This window comes from Centropristis striata, chromosome 18, assembly GCF_030273125.1.
Source record: "Centropristis striata isolate RG_2023a ecotype Rhode Island chromosome 18, C.striata_1.0, whole genome shotgun sequence".
NCBI classification, from domain to species: Eukaryota; Metazoa; Chordata; class Actinopteri; order Perciformes; family Serranidae; genus Centropristis; species Centropristis striata.
In genome coordinates this window covers 27,950,666-27,967,768 of record NC_081534.1, presented here as the reverse complement: position 1 = coordinate 27,967,768, position 17,103 = coordinate 27,950,666, and the positions used below count along the sequence as shown (strand labels likewise).

General features: G+C 36.8%; 1 protein-coding gene across 1 annotated transcript in view; it reads right to left on the bottom strand.

The window, feature by feature from the left end:
- The window catches only part of man1a1 (mannosidase, alpha, class 1A, member 1), a 240,702-nt gene that overhangs the window by 64,003 nt on the left and 159,596 nt on the right, over nt 1-17,103 (bottom strand). The window lies entirely within an intron of this gene.

Here is a 17,103-nt window from a genome sequence, read left to right as displayed (position 1 = left end):
ATTTGTTTGAATTGTATAATTTAACAGAATATAATCAAACATAATGGTTTTTAACAATGTATAAAGAACAAAATCTGAATGGAAATTGATGAAAAATGGTTAGATACAGATTTAGGAATATAAATGGGGAGAGTGAAAGGAAAAGTAATAAATAAGAAAAAATAAATTATTTTAGATTCTTGAAAAATAAATAAATACATGAACAAAAAACAGAAAAATGCATATACATAAATAAAATGTTTTTTTTAATAATTAAAAAATGAATAAATACATACAAAAATACATATAAATAAATTAATAAAATATTTTAAATGATTTAAAAAATGAATAAATACATTAAAAACATATAAATAAATACACAGAATTATTTTAAATTATTAAAAAATGAATAAATACATAGAAAATAAAAATAGGATATAAATAGGGGAATTAATTCTGTGTGAATAAGTAAAACCAGCAAACATTCTGAATTTTTCCTCGAAGAAAAATAAATAAATTATCAATTATCAAAAATAATTGCTGCTTATTTCATTTACTTATTACAGTCTTAAATTGTTATCATCTGCAGCTATAATTATAGTCCTGCATGAGTTTTTAACATTTGTTGTTGTGGAACTAATGAAAGTGACAAACACAAAGCAAATTCTTCTCAAAAGGGACTTTTAATAACTTTATCAATTTACTTGGCAACCTTTAGTTTAACAGGTGTACTAGTCTTTGAAAAATGTTTTTAAATGATCTAAAAGGAGCAGCAGCAGCCAAACCACAGCACCAGGGGACCAACTCCAGTTTTTAAGGCCAGGTCTTTCATTCAGGGCAACAACAAGGACATCTAGACAAGTAAGAGAAAGCTCACTGAATTGTGACATTCTTTAAAAAAAGCATAATTGACTTTAAGAATAAATTCTCTCTTCTTAGTGATATGAAAGGCTCCAAAAAAAAAAACCCACAACAAAGTTTAAAGTTAACACCTGTAGCTAATTGCCTCCCTAACTATTTAAAAATGAACTTTAAAAAAACCTTCCAGTAAAATTAATAATAATGAGACTCAAAAAAAGTACTGTAATGATATGTTTTCAGTGTGGAGCTGAAGAAGAAGAGACATTTCTGGCTCATACACTATATTTAACACCAATTTTATGCTGCAATACAATTGATTTTTGGACGATTTACCCAATGAAAATAAACAAATCAGGAAGAATCAGCCCACATGTGATTGAACAGAACTAATTACAGTTGTGGAAACTAAATGGGCAGAATGATTCGACTATGCAAATGCAAAACATCCAGCCGTGTTTCCCATTTATACATTTAGGTTATGCTTCAATATCCATGAATTATTCATAACTGAGGGGCTAAAGAAAGCTCTTTAGAGTGGGAGATACTATCACTGCTTTCTATTTTTGCTTTTCCATGAGGAAAATGTATTCAATTAGGAAATTAGAGGTCACAAAACTCAACTTTACTTTAGACAAGTCAGCCTTCCACCCGGAGAAACTGGACTCATTTCCATTTGATGTCTTACTTTTTTGATTTCTTTACTATCATTTAAAGTAAACTCATGAGTTTTTTGTATTTTTATGACACTATTTAATAGCACTATTTAAAACAAAAGTGACGCCTGATAAGGACTTATCCAGGAATCACAAAGTCTGACTTTTTATCTTTTCCAAACTTGTTTATAATGTTACTGGTTTCACTCCGAGATGTTACAATTACGTTTCTTCTGCTGCGATGCAAAACCATATTTTCCCCTTGAATAACCATCAGCTTCAAGTGCTCCTGAATTTAATTTCCTGGTCCAAGCTTTTGTGTTAGCATATCTGACTGGACAGCTTTGTAGCGGTTTTAGCCGAGGGGTTATGGGGTCTCTTAGGTGTCTGATTTTGTTGGCTGTAAAAGTGAAGTACTTTCATATTTGGCTCCTGGCACAAGTTTAGTCAAGCAGTTAAGATAGAATGGGATTTGGCCCAAGACGGGGTGGACTGTTTGACACTGTTGCCAAGGCTTCAGCAGCCTGACTCCAACTGCTGCTGCTGCTGCTGCTGAGACCCAGAGTGACGTTATGTCTGTTTTAGTTTTTCTATCAACTACTTCACTCAACATACGCATGACCTCTTGATGAAGAGTTGGAGGCAAAAAACCCCTTAAAACCTGAAATATTTTGGAAGAAAAACCCACTAAACTGTCATAAAATAGAAAAAACATGACCTTCAACACAGCCATTTAAGTTGGAAAGTAAATACAAACATTTAGTATTTTTATAGAAGGGTTGTCAAAAGCATCGATACTCAAAAAAATATCGCTACTAAAATGTTGTATCCGAATACAATACTAATTTTCAAAAGTATCGATCCAACAACTTATTAAGCAGCTAAACCATACAACCTCCAAACATTGTTCTAATTGTTATTGTTTATTGTATTTATTTATTTATTACACTACCCCAGACCTGAAGCTTGTTATCATAGTTGCAGTTTCTTTTTGCACAACTGTTTTTATTATAAATATTTAACCTGTGGTTCTGTTAATTTTTACATGTTGCATTTTTCTTGTTAGTAAAAATATTTCTGTTAAATTTTGGGGTCTTTGTTTTTATCCTGGTGGTATTGAAAATGGTATCGAGTATCGAATATTTTCCTGAGTATCGGTATCGAGTTGAAAATTTTAGTATCGTGACAACCCTATTTTATAGTATAGTACATATATATATATAATTTTATTTTTGTTTTAAATTGTTAATAGGTTTTATATTTCTACTTGTTTATACTGTAAATTGTTAATACTTTACATTTTTACTTGTTTATTTGCTAATACCTCTTATATTTCTAGTTTCTACTGCTGTTTGGTATTTATTGTTTTATTGTTCTATTCACTTCACTGCTGTAATACTTGAAATGTCCCCATTGTGGGACTAATAAATGAAATCTTAATCATAAGACATTCTATATTTTTGTTTGCTTTAATGTAAATTCTCAAATGTACAGTATCCTGTGTACAGAGGAGGTTATATATGTAACCAAAATCGGTAGAAAACCTCCCGTGGCATCATAAATATGACCCTCCTGCTCCTCCTGCTCCTCGCCCGGCTCACAGTAACCTCCTGCCTCTGACTTTTGAGGGAAAAGCTGTCGAGGTGCCATATTGTTTTGACAAGTAGCCTCTCGAGCTTTTTCTTCTTCACAAATCTTTTTTTCTCCCCTCTCTGCCCTCGTCTCTCACACCCCGCTGAGTGAGTGGGAGATCCTCTGGGAACAGAGCTGCCAGCCTGCTGACATATGCTACTGTACCACCTCAGTGTGTGTATGAAACAGGTTACACTACACCGAAGGAAAGAATAATGGATGGCTGACGACAAAAGAGAGGCTTCTATACATAGGAGATCAAATACAGAGCATAGTAGTGCCGTTGACCTCGCGTTAGAAGCCCATTTGGTGCTTTTGTGACTGCATTGTCGTTATCACAGCAGCTTTTTGTGCGCAGCAGTTGCACTTAAATAAGGAGCTGGCTTCTGCAAAACCTGATCAGATTTGTATGAAGTCAGCTGTGTCAGATCAGAGCTGTGTTTGATTTGCAAATGCATAAAATCAAGAGAGGCGGTGTTGAGAAGATTTGCTTGGGTTCCTGCATTTATATTCTGGATTCGCAAGTCTTTTGTGCGGCGCTTTGTGCCGCCTCAGATTTTTAAACTGTGTTTTACATCATCTGAAAGCATCTTAATAGTAACTGAGCCCAAAGGGTGCCACGCTAAGGGTTTTTTTTGCATCTTTTTTTGGTCATTTTGTGTCTGTTTTGGTCATTTTGTGTCTTTTTTTGATAATTTTGTGGTCAATTTGTGTCTTTTTTGATCATTTTGTTTCCTTTTTTGGTCATTTTATATCTTTTTTTTTTAGTAATTTTGTGCCTTTTTTGGTAATTTTGTTTCTTTTTAGGGACATTTTGTGTCTTTTTTTTGGCCATTTTGTGTCTTCTTTGGTAATTTTGTGTCTTTTTTTGGTCATTTTGTGTCTTTTGTGGTCATTTTGTGTCTTTTTTTGATCATTTTGTGGTCAATTTGTGTCTTTTTTTGTCATTTTGTTTCCTTTTTTGGTCATTTTATGTCTTTTTTTGTAATTTTGTGCTTTTTTTGGTCATTTTGTTTCTTTTTAGGGCCATTTTGTGTCTTTTTTTTGGCCATTTTGTGTCTTCTTTGGTAATTTTGTGTCTTTTTTTGTAATTTTGTGTCTTTTTTTGGTCATTTTGTGTCCTTTTTTGGTAATTGTGTCTTTTTTGGTAATTTTGTGGTCAATTTGTGCCTTTTTTGGTCATTTTGTTTCCTTTTTTTGGTCATTTGTGTCTTTTTGTAGTCATTTTTGGTCATTTTGTGGTCAATTTGAGTCCTTTCTTGCTTAATTTTATGGACTTTTTTGGTCATTTTGGTCATAGAGATGTTTTAGTTGTTGTCTGCTTCATTATTTGTCCAAAATTTGTCGTATCAACTGAGTTTGTTTGATCTGAACTGTGCGTGCGAGATTCTGTTCAGTGAGGGGGGGTCGTGGACAACATGCATGTTAATTTGGGGGTCGCAAAGGTTGAGAACTACTGCCAATAACAACAGTGGAGAAGTTGGAAGTTGGCTTTTACTTTGACTGAACATTTGCTCTCACTTTGTGATAAAAATATCGGTATATATATATCGTATATCAATATTCAGCCTAAATATATCGGGATATGACTTTTGGTCCATATCGCCCAGCCCTACTAGCTAGGTGAAAAAAATCAACAACTTTATGCTTTACTTGCCAGAAGAAACAAGCAGATAAAGTTAGTAACTCAGTGATGCAGGTTGAAGAAAAACACAATCAAGAATAAGTATTTCTTGCACACATTTCATGCCTCTGAGGAATTTAGAGGTTTTGCATGAAGGACAAAGATCAGTTTAAGCTCTAAAACAAACACAAGAAATGTGTAATTGCAGTAAAAAATGCTCTTAACTAAAATAATCAGCAGCATTCTTAACTATGAGATTTTATAGTATCTGTGACCTGCTCAAGGCCGTAAACAAACATGGTCAGTATTGAAGGAATCCGAAAACAGGCAGAATTGAAATTCAAACACTTCTCTCTGAAAAATATCACCTTGGAGGTTATGGATTGTTGTGTTGACCTTAATCTGATGAGTGATAAAAATTTAAAAGATGAAAACATTGATACATTCGCTCTCACACACACTCTCACTCTGGTTCTAATATGTTCATGTTCGGGAATATTTATATTGCATTTTAAAAAAGAACTTAGAAGATATATTCTATTTTGAAACCAAAACTCATGGTGACACTGTTGACACTAAATTACCCCACTGTGTGTGTGTGTGTGTGTGTGTGTGTGTGTGTGTGTGTGTGTGTGATGTGTGTGTGTGATGTTATGTGTGTGATGTCTAATTTGTGTGTGTGTGTGTTTGTGATGTCTAATTTGTGTGTGTGTGTGTGTGTGATGTCTAATGTGTGTGTGTGTGTGTGTGTGTGTGTGTGTGTTTGTGTGTGTGATGTCTAATTTGTGTGTGTGTGTGTGTGATGTGTGTGTGTGATGTCTAATTTGTGTGTGTGTGTGTAAGATGTGTGTGTGTGTGTGTGTGTGATGTCTAATTTGTGTGTGTGTGTGTAAGATGTTTGTGTGTGTGTGTGTGTGATGTCTAATTTGTGTGTGTGTGTAATGTGTTTGTGTAATGTGTGTGTGTGTGTGTGTAATGTGTGTGTGATGTGTGTGTATGTGTGTAATGTGTGTGTGATGTGTGTGTGTGTCTAAGGTGTGTTTGTTTGTTTATGTGTGTTAGTGTCTGTGTGTGATGTGTGTGTGTGTGTGTGTGTGTGTGTGTGATGTATGAAGTGTGCGATTTATGTGTGTGTGTGTGTGTGTGTGTGATGTGTGTGATGTGCATTTTTTTGTTTGTTTGTGTGTGTGTGTGTATGATGAATGTTTGTTTGTTGTGTGTGTGTTAGTATGTGTGTATGTATGTATGTATGTATGTGTGTGTGTTAGTGTGTGTGTGTGTGTGTGTGTGTGTGTCTTCAGTGTAGAAGCAGCATTGTGTCGTAACAAGGCGTCAGATGCTGGTGATTAATGTCTTTAATAATGCCAGGAGCACACTGAGGGGAAAAATAAAAACACTCCCAGGGACACACAGAAGAATAAATTAAACACATTAAACCTGTGTCCAAGGCCATCAAGCAAACTGCCAACAAGCTTTAATAAGAAACTGAATTACACACACACACACACACACACACACACACACACACACACACACACACACACACACACACACACACACACACACACACACACACACACACACACACACACACACACACACACACACACACACACACACACACACACACACACACACACACACACACACACACACACACACACACACACACACACACACACACACACACACACACACACACAGCTCGTGGCTGATGTCATTAGTAAAAACAGATGTTAATAATCACATTTCACACCTGAGCAGCTACAACAAAATATCCATCAGGAAAATAACCGACCTCGGCGTTGTGTTTTTGTTTGTGTGTGTTAACATAAGTTAAGGAGTTATTATCACTGTTTTGGAGCCACCGGCTGAATGTTTTGACTGCACACAGAGAGGAAAAAAAGCTGCATTAATGTTATTTTAATAAGTCGCGTACCTCTGAGGACCTGTCATGTTGTGATCATGATAGTGGAAGAAGTTTCATAATATGTGAAGAGATAAAGACAAGTGGGAGCAGGGAGACTTCTGCGCTGTCTTACCTGATGAATAATGAGGAAATTAATCATCACATCACTGCTTATGATCTTTTAATGTTCTGTGGGTTTCACTGAATACTGAGGTGGTTTTGTCTACATGCTTTTAGGGTCCGACACCTGTTGCTGCTAATAGGGTTGTCAAAAGTATCGATACTCGAAAAAGTATCGACACTAAAACATTGTATCCGGATACGATACTCATTTTCAAAAGTATCGATGAAAAGTGTTATTTTCTCTCTTCTCCCAGAATGAAGCAGAGAAAAGTTGACTTATCAAGCTTGCTTAATATTGTGCACAGCATACAAAATATTGTTCTAATTGTTATTGTTTATTGTATTTATAAATTTTTTGCACTACCTCAGACCTGAAGCTTGTTATCATAGTTGCAGTTTCTTTTTGCACAACTGTTTTTTATTATAAATATTTAATCTGTGGTTCTGTTCATTTTTCCATGTTGCATTTCTCTTGTTAATAAAAATATTTCTGTTAAATTTTGAGGTCTTTGTTTTTATCCTTGTGGTATCGAAAATGGCATCGAGTATCGAATATTTTCCTGAGTATCGGTATCGAGTTGAAAATTTTAGTATCGTGACAACCCTATTTTAGAGTCTGACACCTGTTGCTGCTAAGGATTAATGATCAGGTAAAAACATCTTTCACTTTTCCATAAATCAGGGGATTTTAATGCTGATAATGTTGTAACAAGCTCCTAAGTCCTGAGTTTAAGAGAGTTTACTTGATAACTAAGATCATCATCAAGAAAACCATGGAAAATATCTAGATATCAGCTCTAAAATTAAACTCTTATAAGCTATTTTTGTTGTTCTCGTTATATTTGTCCAAACAAATGTACCTTTAGTTGTACCAGACATTAAAATGGACAAGAAATTAGAGAAAACAAGGGTGGTCTAATCACTTTTTCCATGACTGTATATGGACACCTCAAAATTCAAGTTTTGGGCCAACTCCTTATATGATGCACTTGGATCTTTGAAATGTAGAGGCATGTTGGAATAAGTTGAGGACAGTGAGTACAGACTTTATCTACTTGGTGGAGGTAAATAATATCAATAACTATATAATATAAGGAGCCAGATTTGTGACAGTACACAGGTAGTTCTTCATTCAGGAAATCAACCAAACTAAAGTTGAGGATTCAGGTCAGAGAAACGTCTCAAAGACAAAAAGACGAGTTAAAGCTCCAGAGATGATAAAATGAAAAGAGAAAGGAGACAGAAAGAACATTTGCTCTACTTCCTCTCCTCTGGAATTTCTGACCATTACGTTCGCCCTCCACAAAGTCACTTAATCCACAGAACGAGAGTAAAAGATAGGGAGAGAACAAGAAGAGGGGCAGGAAGACAGTGAAAGAATGAGGCTATTGAAGATGCAGTTACATGCATGTAGCCTCCGGGGAGCTCGTCTGGTAAACCCATGTTTCCTTCTGTGTAATTAGTGTACTTAAATACACTGACAGACATTTCTGCCTCTCTGCGAGGCATTTTCAGGCTTCTATTTTGGTTTAGGGGTAACTCTAGATTTAGCAATAGAAGGTTTGGTTCGATATTTCCAGAACAAAGAAAATTAGAGACAGCAGGAATAGAAATTCAAGCACCAACAGACCCAATAAAAAACAGCAGATTTTAGTCTGTTTCTAGACATGATGAATAAAAGAGTTGTGAGTAGGGTTGTCAAAAGTATCGATACTCAAAAAAGTATTGATACTAAAACGTTGTATCCGGATACAATACTCATTTTCAAAAGTATCGAGTATCTGAAGCTTGTTATCATAGTTGTAGTTTCTTTTTGCACAACTGTTTTTATTTTTTTATTAATTTAAACAAAACACAAGATAAGCCACCAATGGACAAACACAGTAAAAAAGAAAAAAAAAGAAAGAAAAAGAACAACAACAACAAAATCACAAAACCAACCTAAATAAATAAAACACTAATAAAAAATAACTTAGACACAAACATCAAACATAATTACCACATAAAACATACAGTATATCAGTAAACCTAATAACCTAAGAGAAAATATTCTGTTCTGTTAATTTTTACATGTTGCATTTTCTTGTTTTATAAAAATATTCCTGTGTATTGGTTTACATATTTTTGTATACTTTTTATATTTTTCTCCCATTTATTGTTTTTCATTTATTGCTTATTTGTAGGACACCTTTGTTACTTATAATGAAATTATGAAGCATTGGACAAACCAGAGATGGATGTATTTTTGATATACTGTCTGCTTAACAATAAAAATATTTGAAACTTATAAAAATATTCCTGTTAAATTTTGGGGTCTTTGTTTTTGTCCTTGTGGTATCGAAAATGGTATCGAGTATCGAATATTTTCCTGAGTATCGGTATAGAGTTGAAAATGTTAGTATCGTGACAACCCTAGTTGTGAGATTGTGATTGTGTGGAGTCCAGATGAGTTCTCTGGGGGCCAAAGTGGGAGATTTACTGTAGTGAATGACTAAATGAAGTATAAGTAAGTGTGAACATCCGATAAGTCAATAACAGCTGTTACATAAACATGACTGATGTGTTTCTGCAGGGTATGGATTGGTTCTCACCACTGTCTACAAAGGGATGAGGCCAACTGCCAGTGAGGCAGAAAACACTATACAAGTGTTGTCACTGACATCTTTTGTCTTTTTGCAACAGTGGATTCAAATTTCAGAAAACAGAAAATACAAGTGACGTCAGTGACGCTCCAGCCATGTTTGTTAAAAGAGAACAATATCTGGAATGTAAATCGGACAAGATAGAAGAAGTGTGAATCAGCAGAAGCCCCACGATATGATTTTATACAGATATTTGAGAAACGATGCAATATTTTTGAGATTTTAAGCATTTTGCGATATGGTGAGAATTTGCGATCAGGCGGCAACCTCCGGGTCTGAGCAGGGAGGCAAACCAGGAAGTGCCTTAAGCTGCATTCTACCAAAAATTCCAGCAGGGGGCGCTGAGTGTGCCTGCAAAAAAATCTGTCCATTCATTTCAATGCAAAATGAGAAAACTTCTCGCTTGATTAATTACCTCAGAATTTTTTTTCAGGACAACACTATGGTCTCAATCTCTCGTAAAAAATCTTCTTCAAGACAATTTGACGTTAATAGTTCTAATAATGGCCCCAATTAGAAGAAAATAGAAGATAAAGAATCGTATGATTTGGGGCGTGGCTACCTTTGATTGACAGGTCACTAACAAGACGAGCCGTCATCAGGAGAGAAGCGGAGCAATGCGTATCCACGGCAACGTGTCAATAAAGTTATAAAAGACGTTATATAGATATAAAAATGGAAATTTGCCGGTTTGGTCTCATAACTTTGACCCTTTCACTGTATTTTAATTTAATTATATATATAGATATAAACATATATAATGTTCTGGGTTCCTTTTGTGTGCAATGAGATATTGTTTGAACAAAAAATAGGAAAGAATTGTTCCGTCATTCATTGTTATAAATGGATCATTTTATCATTAATTTGACAAAGGGGCCCCAGCAGGGGCCAAGGGCTTCTTCACAGGGGCAGTGGCCCCTGTAGGCCCCTGTGTAGAACCGCCACTGACGATATACGTCACATGATGCCTATAGATTTTTTAGTTCTTCTAGTTTCTTACGATACCATTATCTCCAGTGTATTCCTAAAAGGGTGACTGCTTTTGAGGAAAAAACAGGAAAATAATAACGCTCAATAAACGGTTAATATTGATACTTAGCGGCCATGAATCGATATAATACTGCCGCGCAAAGTATCGCAAAACTACGCTGTATCGTTTTTCCCCACCTTTCTGGAAGTTTGCTCTTATTTTTGGGCAACTTTATTAAAAGACTTCTCACCAGCTTAATTACTGGGATGTGGAGAAGCAGCAACATCAATAAAAGAAACAATGCAAGCGGACAAATAATAAGACAGGTTGTAAACAAATCCCCAGTGCCTCCCAATTATCTAGATAAATGAAAATAAAATAAATAAAAACCCAAGCATAACAATTTCTAACTCAAGCTGCTCTCACTCGCTTGTTCTGGAGTTTTCGACCGTATCATACGGTGCTAGATGGAGTTTGTGCAGCTGACACGGAAATGTAGAAGTTCATAAATCTGAACAGCTTTACTTACACTTACTGAAGAGTAAGTATTTAGTAGTTATTTAACCCGAGGCCTCAGCTCGCTGGCTTTGTCAGGAGCTACAGATAGAATTGAGGGGTCAAGAATGAGCACAGTGGCACTGAGAGACTATTTATCGCACTACTTCTTTTAGTACATTGTACAGCTGCCCTTACAAAAATACATAATGTTACAGGCAGCATGCACACAATGGGGAAACACTTGAAAACATTGCACCTTCAACCTCTTGCTCATATTCAGTATGCTGCACAGAGGATTGTGGGTCAGAATCGTCAGAAATGCGTGCAGGAGGACAACCTGGTACTTTTGTGCAAACTGTATTTGACACAAATATGTATTGGAAGTACTAAATCTTATTCTGATGTTATAAATAGTATGCTAATATGGGTATGGGAATGCATCGGCTGTTTTACAGCTGATTCAGTGATTATGGCATAACTTGATGGACAGAAAATGATTCAACAACTGCCTTTAGACCAAACCATTAATTGTTTAATTGAGAACTATGTGAGATTAATCAATAATAAAAATATTTGTTTGTTGCAGAATTACATTATTTTGGCACGTCATATGGACTGTAAAAGAAATGTAATATAAAACCATAGTAGTAGGAATAAAAAATTATAATAAAATATCAAAGCCTAGTTACTTTTTTCCTCAATTTTTAATTTATTTAAAAAAACAAAACTTAATAATATGAATAACATTATTATTAATAATAATAATAATAATAATAATAATAATAATATTACCATTATTAATATTAATATTATTATTATTATTAATAATAATAATAATAATAATAATGTTGCATTTATTTGACTATATTTAACATTGTATTATTTTTATTTAAATTATATATATATATATATATATATATATATATATATATAAATATTTTTTATATTTATATATTATATTTATATATTTATATATTATATTTTATTTATTTTTATATTTTATTTATATTATATTTTATTCATTAATTTTATTAATGAGTAATGTGTTCTCTGTATGGGTGAGGGACACTAAAAATGTAAAAATCTGTGCCAAAATGTTTCAATAAAAGAAACTGCCATAATAACAATTTATGTTGACACAAAAAAGTACAAAGAAAAGAGGAAAAAAAAAAAAGACTACAAAGTTATGAATGATATGACTTTTATATTTAAGGTTGGGCTGTTTGTTGGAGGTGATTCTCAACACGTGCATCTCCTGTAAACTCCCTAAAGCTCCACGGTTTAGTTTGACAGGTTCATTTCTGCTTCCTTTGAAGCATTAATGTCTAAGTGAAGAATAACCTGCAGGCGTAACCCCGCCCTCCCCTGCTTTACTTAATAATGCTGCTGAGCACAGGCGACAGGTGGAGGCCCTCACCAAGATAAATTACAGGAATTAAGTCTTACATTAGGGTTAAAGTCGGGTATAGAATATTGTTTAGGCTGAGTTTCGATTGAGGAGATGGAAGTGGAAGGTCCCTACAAGGATTTTAACATTTTAAGTATGTAAGAGTACGTGTGTGTGTGTGTGTGTGTGTGTGTGTGTGTGTGTGTGTGTGTGTGTGTGTGTGTGTGCAGCCAATCAAGTTCCTAGGTCCACTTCGCTAACCAGAAATGTTGCCAGCATGTGTGTGTGTTCTGTGTGTGTGTTGTGTGTTGCAGCCTGCAGAGAGTCTCCTGGACAGCTCCCTAACTAAGATGAATCACCCAGCAGGCCTTGTGGGACATGTGGCCCAGAATACAGCAGCGTCTGCGGGGACGGAGCGAGCCACGAAGCCCGACACCTCCGCCTGCCTTCCCCTCCTCCTGGACCCTGACACACTGCCCTCCTCTCCCTCCTCCTCCCCATCTGCCCTTCATCAACTCCTCCCTCATCGTTCCTCCTCATTTCACTGACATCCCGCTCACTGCAGGAGACCTCCTTCCTTCCTCCTCCTCCTCAGATTCTCTTTTATTCATCCGTCTATAAAACTCTTCTTGCCTCTCCATCTCATTCTCCATTTCTCTCAGTTCCTGTCTTGTCTCATAAGTTATCTATCTGCTATTTCCTGAAGTGGTGCACACACACACACAGAATGGGAATTTATGTCAGTTGTGTTTTTTTACGCATGGCCAACTTTTTGCTGTTTTTCTCTTCATTTTCTCTTCTGTTTGATCAATAATTTTGTTAAACCCAACAGACCTGCAGGACCACAGGCAATCTTGGCTCAACATCAGGCTGTAGCTCCATTAAAAACTAGAGTAACAAGAATTGTATCATATGAAACCAGACTAGACATCAACTAGTATGAGCCATGTCATGCCAGCTTTTAGTAAAGGGAGCTAAATAATAACGCTCTGATTTGTGGAACATGGTCTCACAGGGATCAATGAAATAGCCACAGATTCACTTAACTCAAAATCCGTGGAATAGCCACGGAATCACTCAAATTTCCTTGAAACTGACACGGATTTCGCTACAATGCAAGTTAATGAATCATATCCCGTGGCTATTCCATGGATATTTTTTTCCTATTGGTTTGTTCCAAGTCACGTGACTTTCAAGGTCCCGGCGGTCAGAACAAAAAACATGGCGGACAGTTCTCTCATTTTTTTTTACATGCAATGTTGATAATTTTTGCTTGGAAAACTTAATTTTAGTTGTTAAAACTTGATAGAATTTGTTGGGGAAACCTAATATTAGTTGTTAAAACTTGACAGTGTTTGTTGAGAAAACAGTATTTCATGTTAGGAAAACTTCTTATTAATTGAAGGGACAAATGCATTAGTACACTGAACAGATTTTTTTTATGTTGACAACACCAGACGAAGAGTAGGTAAAACTCTAAATAATTTGTGCGACTAGTTTTTCTTAAGTTGAGGCAACTAGACATTTTCTACAGTGTATAGACACCTGCATGCTCTTAAACATGCCCTTTAAAACCACATTTTCCAGTGCCATAGCATATCTACTGCCCTTTGTATTGGGTGTTTACTACTACACTTATTCGACAATAACTGCACATTTATGTTAAGGCATTGTAACCTTGTTTATGAGGCCAAATACTTCAAGAAAAGTATGCAAAAGACACTCAAGGACTTCAATAAAAGTGCTATGCAAAGATGCAAACTAGTATAAAGTTCATGGTAATCCCAGGGTCCTTTGATCTACACCGATAAGGAGCATCAAGGCACACTGTGTCACCATCAGTAAACACTATAAAAAGGACAGGGGGATGAGGCTGAGATCTTAAATCAGAAGTTTTACACTTTTAAGTTATTATTAGGGACTTTAACGCGTTAATTAAGATTAATTTATTACACAAAAATTAAGGCGTTTAAAGAATTGACGCATTTTAATCGCACTTATTTTTGCACCGCGGAACGTTTCTCACTGGATGAGTTTCAGGCGGACCGATTATACTGGAGCACCAACTAGCGTTCATGAGTTCAGACAACAACAAACCACAGTGAACATGAAGGAAGAAGCTGATGAGACCTTTGGTTGGCCCCGTGGATGATGGGACATTTAGTTACAAAAAATCAACGGATGGAAGCGTCGATAAGAGCATGGTTATGTTGCTATGCAACAAGGAATTTGCATGTCACCGCAGCAAAACAAGCCTCAAGTATCACCTCAATGCTAAACATATAGCAGCTTGAACATTAGCGTGGACGCTAATGTGGTATTCAACGGTATACTAAAAATCCATATGAAAAAAATTACTTCCTACTGTTCTCAGGTCAAATATTTATATGCGATTAAAATGCAATTAATTTCGATTAATTAATTACAAAGCTTCTAATTAATTAGATTAATTTTGTAATCGAGTCCCGGCCCTAGTTATTATTTTTAAAGTCATTTTGATTTGATTGAGTTTGATTTGTTAAGTGTTAATTATAGTTATTGGAAATAGTAAACTGCACTTATATAGCTACTTATATCGACCTTAATGGCCAAGGAGCTTCCTGTTAACCCATTCATGCACACACTGCTGGTTACAGAGCCACTAAGGCTCGAGATCCTAAACCACAACAGAATATTTATTTATTTCCAGTGCAAAACTCCTCATTATTCCATTTGGAGTAGCATTAAAAAGGGCCCAGAGGTGTTACATTTCCCTTCATGAATTAATGAATCCGAGCAGGCAAAAGTGAGTGATGAGTGCAGACTAAATGTGGAGAGTGAGGCGGCGTACGGCTGCGTCGGTGTCGGCTGACTGAGGCCTGTTCAGGCTGCTGCCCTGACAGCTGTATTGGAGAGGCTGAGGCAACAACACACACTCACACACTCTGAGGAGGTGACAGCTTTCAGCGGTTAAGAAGCCGGCTGTTGTGTGAATGGTTGCTCTTGTCCTCCTCTCCACTCTCTGTCAGAGTCTCTCTATCTCTCTCTCTCTCTCTCTCTCTCTCTCTCTCTCTCTCTCTCTCTCTCTCTGGGTTTAATAACTCAGAGAGGGAGACGATAGGACGAAGGGTGGCAGGAAAATAAACACGGACTGGAGGAGACATATTAGTAATAATTAAAGAAAAGCACACAGCAGGAGAGGAGAGGAGAGGAGAGGAAACAAGGAGAGGAGAGAAAAGGAAAGGAAATGAGAGCAAAGGAAAGGAAATGAGAGGAAAGGAAATGAGAGGAAAGGAAAGGAAAGGAAAGGAAAGGAAAGGAAATGAGAGGAAAGGAAAGGAAAGGAAATTATGGGAAAGTAGGGGCGATAGAAGAGGATAGCAAATATGATGAGAGAAAAGGAAAGGAAAGGAGACGAGGGGAGACAAGAAACTGGGAAGGAGAGGAGAGGAGAGGAGAGGAAAGGAAACAAGAGAGGAAGGAGAGGAGAGACACAAGCGGAAAAGAAGAGAAGAAACAGGAGAGGAAATCAAATGAAATGAAAGAAAAGGAGAGGAGAGGAGAGGAGAGGAGAGGAGAGGAGTAAAGGAGAGCCACAGGAGGAAAAATATGGAAGATGAAACATGAGAAGGAATGAAAGGAAAGAGAGTAGGGGAAGAGTGGAAAGGAAAGGAAAGGAAAGGAAAGGAAAGGAAAGGAAAGGACGGGAAGGAAAAGGAAAGGAAAGGACGGGAAGGGAAAGGACGGGAAAGGATGGGGAAGTAGGGGCGATAGAAGAGGATAGCAAATATGATGAGAGAAAAGGAAAGGAAAGGAGACGAGGGGAGACAAGAAACTGGGAAGGAGAGGAGAGGAAAGGAAAGGAAACAAGAGAGGATGGAGAGGAGAGACACAGGCGGAAAAGAAGAGAAGAAACAGGAGAGGAAATGAAAGGAAAAGAAAAGAAAAGAAAAGAAAAGAAAAGAAAAGAAAAGAAAAGGAGAGGAGAGGAGAGGAGAGGAGAGGAGAGGGGAGGGGAGGGGAGGGGAGGGGAGAGGAGAGGAGAGGAGAGGAGAGGAGAGGAGAGGAGAGGAAAGGAAACAGGAGAGGAGAGGAAAGGAGAGGAGAGGAGAGGAGAGGAAAGGAGAGAGGGGAGAGGAGAGAGGAGAGGAGAGGAGAGGAAGGGAGAGGAGAGGAGAGGAGAGGAGAGGAGAGAAAAATTACAGAAAGTATAGTGAAATAATAGTGAGAGCCTGTCCAACATAACAATGGCCTACATATGAATCGTGGTTTACAGTGTTGTATGATATGCAAATTTAAGAAAAACAGAAGCGAATGCAGAACAAAGTGAAGTGATGAAACATCTCATCTGATCACTATAACGGCCTCTTCTGTCAGCAGGAAGCATCGCTGCCATCCAGCAAGGTGTCACATGCAAATGTCTCTCAGGTAGGAAAACATTTCCCGGCAGAATGCCTCAGGGAGCAACATTTACTGAGGCAACTGATGGCTTTACAGTCACATACAGCTGAATACTATGGAAGTACTGGCAAAAAAGATCACTCCCACAGCAGATATTTCCTGTTGCGTTAAAAGGGGGATGTGCCTCCGAAGAATGCCTCTTACTGTCCAAAATAATTAAACTCTGACTCCCCTTCAGCCAGCAGAGAGAGCTGCAGGTGAGGCTGCTAGAATGTTAATGAGACCGGATGAAGAAATGAAGAGAAAGGAGAGAGATCGATTCCTGAGTGAATTCCGGCAGGGGGTCACCTGTCAGCTGTGATCAAACACTGAAGGACACACAAACACTCTTACAGCCTTATTCGATTAACAAAGAACGTGATGGACAAAGAACCCTGAGCGGTAC